This window comes from Chrysochloris asiatica, unplaced genomic scaffold (assembly GCF_000296735.1).
Source record: "Chrysochloris asiatica unplaced genomic scaffold, ChrAsi1.0 scaffold00176, whole genome shotgun sequence".
NCBI lineage: Eukaryota > Metazoa > Chordata > Mammalia > Afrosoricida > Chrysochloridae > Chrysochloris > Chrysochloris asiatica.
Window position 1 is genome coordinate 400,956 of NW_006408694.1, and position 6,538 is coordinate 407,493.

The 6,538-nt window shown below is 37.8% G+C and overlaps 1 pseudogene; it reads right to left on the bottom strand.

The window, feature by feature from the left end:
• Positions 1–4,788: 4,788 nt before the first annotated feature.
• On the bottom strand, positions 4,789–5,690 carry LOC102832560 (annotated as a pseudogene).
• Positions 5,691–6,538: the final 848 nt, after the last annotated feature.

Genomic DNA, 6,538 nt, shown 5'->3' on the forward strand with positions numbered 1-6,538 from the left:
GTTCACCCATGTAAACTAACACATAATTCACAATAAAAACATTAAAAAAAGGAAAACACACCTTTCTCAGCCAATGAATTTCCCTAATAATAACAAGCACACACACACACACAAATAAATAAACACAATTTAGAATAATTCAACAATTGACATTGCTGCAATAAAATGCCTTCATTTTCAACTACCATTTAATCGAATAATTCAGCATTTTTCTTCATCACAAAGTAAAACCTGGCATAGAATTAATGCTGCACCCTGTGTTGTTCTGATGCTGTCTTACTCTTCTATGGATCCAGGCATTGACTGGAAAAAGAACTGAGCAAAAGCTATCAATACATAGATTTCGAATTTTTCTTTTACTGTTCATGTAGTCTATTTGATCATTTTCCTCAGAGGTATACTACTAGTATGGGTCCTGGTGTGGTGTTGGGTTAATGTGCTGGACTGAAGAGTCAGTTTGAACAGCAAGGTGGGCAGTTCAAGCTTACCAGACACTCCTAGGAAATACTATACAGGGTCACTATGTGTTAGAACCAACTTGGTGGCACTTAACAACAACAACATACCACTAGTAATTATACTATTAGTGATTATAATGATAATGAAATCCCCAAGACATTTTTAAAAAATGTATATTACAGGTGACCAGAAATAAAAAGTCAATTCAATGTTTAACTTTATTTATTTAGGATAATCAATAAAAAAGGCTTTCAAGCACTGAAATTCATACAATTGGAATAATGTTTTGTAGCAGAATGGAATGGAAATCCAAGTTTAAGAATTAAAAAACATATTAGCAAAGACTGAGACATACATTGTTTAAAAAGAAATAAATGAATGTCTAGCATCTTCATTTGTCCCTCAATAGAACATCTTGAACAACCTCTAGTGCAAATGTAGGAACCAGACTATTTTGTAGGGCAGGCATCTCTCTTTTGCACACAAGAGAAGGAAAGACACGGTAAGTACACTCTGCACAAGTAACTGCCCAGGCTGGGTGTCTTATGTACACTGACCTTGTGGTTATTACTTGGTTTTTCTGTTTTTAACATGGCTAATTTTCACTGAAAAATGAAAATGCTTTCTGAATAATAACCAATAGACACAATCTTATCTCTTCTCTCCAGTTGGTGCAATAAAGTCCTAAAAATATCAAGGACTTTTTTCAAGACTATTTATTACAAGTAAATAGAATAAAGAAGAATGTAGTCCTAGATTCTGCATTCTATGATCAGTAGATGTGATTTATGACTATAGATTTGACATGAGGAATATAACTTGAAGACTTCAGCATTAAGGGTCCGGTAACTTGTTAAAATCATCTGCTCGTTCTTTTGACATTTCCTAGTATTATCCTCCAAAATAGGCCTGATCTAGTCTTTTCCCTGCTTAAAAGCTTTTATGGATCAATTAATCAATAAAGGACTTTTAAAATAAATTATGATTCAACTGTTTAAAATAATGAAGATAATCTAAATGTTGCTAAATATCCATGAAAATAAACAAGCTACAGGTATACCTTGGAGATATTGTGGATTGGGTTCCAGACCACTGCAGTAAATATCACAATATAGTCATACAATTTTTTTCAAGTGCATATAAAAGTTGTATTGGCACTATACTATAGTCTATTAAGTGTGCAATGTTGTTGTTGTTAAGTGCTGTCAAGTCGATTTTGACTCATAGTGAACTATATAGGATTTCCAAGGAGTGATTGGTGGGTTTGAAATGCTGACCTTGTTATCAGCAGTCCGGTGCTTCTCCTACACTGCCACACCAGGACTCCAAGCATGTGAAAGCATTAAGAAAAAGTTTGAAATATTACCAAATGTGATACAGAGACACAAAGTAAGCATATGTTGAAAACTTGCACTGATAGAATTGCTTGATGGGAGAGTGCCACAATTTGTAAAAAATGCAATATCTGCAAAGCAGAAATAAAAAAAAATAAGGTATTCCTATATTGCTAAGGAAAATAATGCAAGAACGATATTTAAAAGATAACCTTACTTTATGTGATGCTATCTGTATATATATAAAATAGCTTTGGAGCTTTAGAAATGATTTAACCCTGTTGTTATTGTTGTTAGGTGCTGTTGAGTTAGTATTGATGCATACCAACCCTATGTACAACAGAATGAAACATTGTCAAATCCTGTCCATCCCATAATTGTTATTATGCTTGAGCCCACTGTTGCAGCCATTGTGCTAATTCATCTCATTGGGCTCATCCTCTTTTTCATTGAATCTCCTGGTGTGGCGCTGTAAGATAATAGACTGGACCACAAGGTTTGAACTGCAAAGTTGGTGGTTCGAATTCAACAGCCGCTCCTTGGAAACCCCATACAGGGTCACTATGAGTCGCTATGAACAGACTCAATGACACTTAAAGACAACAACGCTTTACCAATACTTATGTTCTTCTCCAAGATCTGGTCCCTCCTGACAACATCTCCAAAGTATGAGACATGAAGTCTCACCATCTTTGCTTCTAAGGTGCATTTTGGCTGCACTTCTTACAACACATAGTTGTTCTTTTCACAGTCCACAGTACTTTCAATATTCTTCACCAACACCATACTTCAAAAGCATCAGTTCTTCTCTAATCTTCCTTATTAATTGTCCAACTTTTGTATGTATATGCTGTTTCTAGGTGCCATTGAATCAGTACCGACTCATAGTGATGTTATGCACAATGGAATGAAACACAGTGCAGTACTGTGGCCACCTCACAATCATTGCTATGTTTGAGCCCATTGCAGGTGTCGCTGTACCAATCCACTTATGTCCGAAGTATGAGAGACCAATCTAGACATTCTGGCTTCCAAAGAACACTCTGGTTGTACTTCTTCCAACACAGATCAGTTTATTCTTTTGGCAGTGCATAGTACTTTCAATATTTCCCTCCAATACCATAACTTAAATGCATCAATTTTTCTATGGTCTGCCCTATTCACTGTCCAGCTTTCACATACATATGAGGTTGCTGAAAATACCATGGATTGGGTCAGGCACACCTTGGTCCTCAAACTGACGTATTTACTCTTGAAAGCTTTAAAGAAGTCTTGTGCAGCAGATTTGCCTAATGCCATACGTCACTTGATTTCTTGACTTCTGCTTCCATGAGTGAGGATGGTTGATATGAGCAAAATGAGGTCTTTGACAAACAACTGCAATCTTTTCTCCATTTATATGGATGTTGTTTATTGGTTCAGTAGTGAGGATTTTTGTTTTCTTTACATTAAAGTGCAACCCATGCTGAAGGTTGTGGTCTTTGATCTTCATCAGTAAGTATTTTAAGTCCTCTTTGTTTTCAGAAAACAAGGTTGTATCAGCTGCATATCACAAGTTGTTAATGAGTCTTCCTCCAATATGTAATTCCGTTTCTCAGATTATTTTCTCAGTATACAGATCGAATAAGTATGGTGAAAAAATACATCCCTGGCACACACCTTGCCTAATTTTAAACCCTTTGGTGTTCCCTTGTTCTGTTTGAACAAATGCCTTTTGGTCTATATACAGATTCCTCATGAGCACAATTAAGTGCTCTGGAATACTTATTCTTTGCAATGCTGTCCATAGCTTGTCATGATCCACACAATCAAAAGACTTTGCATAGTCAATAAAGCACAGGTAAACAGCTTTCTGGTATTCTCTGCTTTCAGCCAAGATCCATCTGACACTAGCAATGATAGCCCTCATTCTACATCATCTTCTGAATCTGTCTTGAACTGGTAGAAGTTCTCTGTCAATGTATAGTTGCAGCTGTTTTTGTATTATCATTAGTAAAACTTTACCTGCATGTGATATCGGTGATATTGCCTGATGATTTCTGAATTCTGTTGGGTCCCCTCTCTTTGTAATAGGCAGAAATACAGATCTCTTAAAGTCAGTTGGCCAGGTAGTTTTCTTTCAAATTTCTTGGCATAGATAAGTGAGTGTCTCCAGTGTTGCATCAGTTGGTTGAAAGATTTCAGTTTGTATCCCATCAATTCCCAATGCCTTATTCTTTGCCAATGCCTTCAATTCACCTTGGACTTCTTCCATCAGGATCATTGGCTCTTGATCATATGCTACCTCTTGAAATGGTTGAACATTGACTATTTCTTTTTGGTACAGTGGTGATGTGTATTCTTTTCATTTTCTTTTGGTGCTATCTGTATCAGTCAATATTTTGCCCATTTTTGTTGTTGTTGTTATGTGCCATCAAGTCAGACTGACTCATAGCGACCCTCCCTATACACAACAGAACAAAACACTACCTGGTCCTGGGCCAATATCACAATCATTGCTACATTTGAGTCCATCGATGTTGCCACTATGTGAATCCATCTTGCTAGGTGTCTTCCTCTTTTTCTCTAACCCTCCATTTTACCAATACAGTGACCTTGTGTATTCCATCCATATTGTTTGTTTGCTTTGCTTTTAATTTCCGAATGTCTTTATTGGATAAGTTTAATACTCAGAACTTTAAAAACACACACTAACAAAAATATAGCAGCTCACACTGGCCAAAGGAAAAAAGTAGGTGCACCAGAAATGGTGTACCTACTAAGTTTACTACTGTGACAAAATAGGAAGTTCAGGCCTGTTTTCTTTCTCTGGCATGATTTCTCTTGCAGTTGCTGGAATTCAGAGCTAGAAGTTAAATCTACTTGTTATATAGCTAGGAAAGACCAATGATGGACCATAGATTTTTAAAGTGAGTGATTTTTATTTAAAAGAGTTGTAAAGAACCAGGTTATCCCAAATAATCTTGTGAAAAGGGAAGGGGAGTTAAAAAAGACTTTAAGAAGGAGAAAGAGGGAAGGGAAGTTTCCTAGGCATTACATCATTTGCAAGGTCACAATGAACACCTTTTTCTTCTCAGTTGGTACTACGTAATTTTTTGGAACGTATTTGTGCTGAGGCTTGGATTGGAGTTCTGCTCGACAAAGCAGCAGCTTTTGGACATCCCAGCATAATTCCTTCCTATGGTCTTCACCAGGTAACCACATTAAGTCCCAGTCTCGTTTGTATTCAAAGTATTGGGCTACCCAATCTATCTGTCCCCCGTTTTGTCTTAACTCATCTACTCTTGGCAAAATAAAGAAATTGGGTTGGTTGGCAACAATCAGGTCTTGTTCATATGCTGGGGAACCCATTCCTTCTCTTCGAAGATAGTATAGGAGTTGGTCTTCTTGAGTAAGTCTTTGGTATTCATGTAGTAGATTAAAGTTTTGCAAAATTTAAATTTGGGATTTCCTATCTTCTTGGAACTGAAGATTCATCTGCCTTTGTCTTAAGTCCCAGAGATCCTTATTATTTTCGATCCAGACTCTAATTCAGTGATAATTGATTCATCTGTTACTAATACTTCCCCATTTGGCTTTCTCCACAGCACCTTTCTCTTCATCAGTGGCTTTTGGTGTCTCTGGTAGAGTCTCTGAAATACTATCTGAAGTAACATTACTTTCCGTATGTGGATACTGTACTTGCAAAGGAAGAACTGTAGGCTGCTTCCCTGGAGTTATTGAAGCTTTACTGTAGGGATCATATTGGGTAGACTGGGTTTCTCTTCTGACATCTCCCTCACCTTGCCCTGCATAAATATGGGTAAAAGCTGTAGCAGCTCTTAACATTTGTTCTGGAACCCTGTTGGTCCATTTTTGTCCATTAGATCTTATGCGTTCTTCCACTGCTTCCTCTAATGTGAAGAGTAAATGTTAGTAAGTTCCTTCAGTTAAATTCTTTTCTATGGCACCACCTTATTTCAATATAAGTGGCACTAGTATTCAAGTTCAGGAAAATCCCTAAAGCACCACCAGAAGTAGATCTCTCTAAATGATGGGAAAAGAACCATAGACTCCCTTGAGGGCAGGCAGTGTTTGGGTTTCATGGCACAATTTCCCCCAGACGCTGCTGCCAGAGATGACCCCACTCACTGAGAACCACCCCTTCAATAGTCTTTTTAAATTATTTATTTTTAAATGTTTTATTGTGAATTATGTGATAGTTTACATGGGAGAACATTAGCTTTACATTCATCCTATCGTATATCATTTCATTGCCATGGTTATAATCCCCTCCATGCATCATTAACCACAGGGTAAACCCTGTACACCTGCTTCCCCCTACCCCTCACCCCCCGGTCGCCAGCACCCAGCCCCTCTTCCTCTCTGTGTCTTAAGTCTCCAGCCACTCCATCTCTTCATGTCATCGTCCCTGCCTCCATCTCAGGCATCACTGCTTCTCTGGGTAGGATCCCACTCTCTGCTTTTCTCCCTTGATGATCCCAGGGACCTCCTCTCCTAGACTGCAAAGTCAATCACTCCCTTTGTTTTGCTACAAAATGTCTACCTGTACATTTCCAAAGCCCAAATCAGTCCTGATAAAATTATTCACTATTGTATCACAAGAGACCTATCCGCATCTTCTTTCATCAGCCCCTTTTTTTCCTCTTCTTTCTTCTAGTTGAGCTCTGATCATCCAGTCATTGAAGCCAGGTCAAGTGGGTATTATCTGCAAGTGTGGGTGTTCTTATGCATGTGCCCTCTCT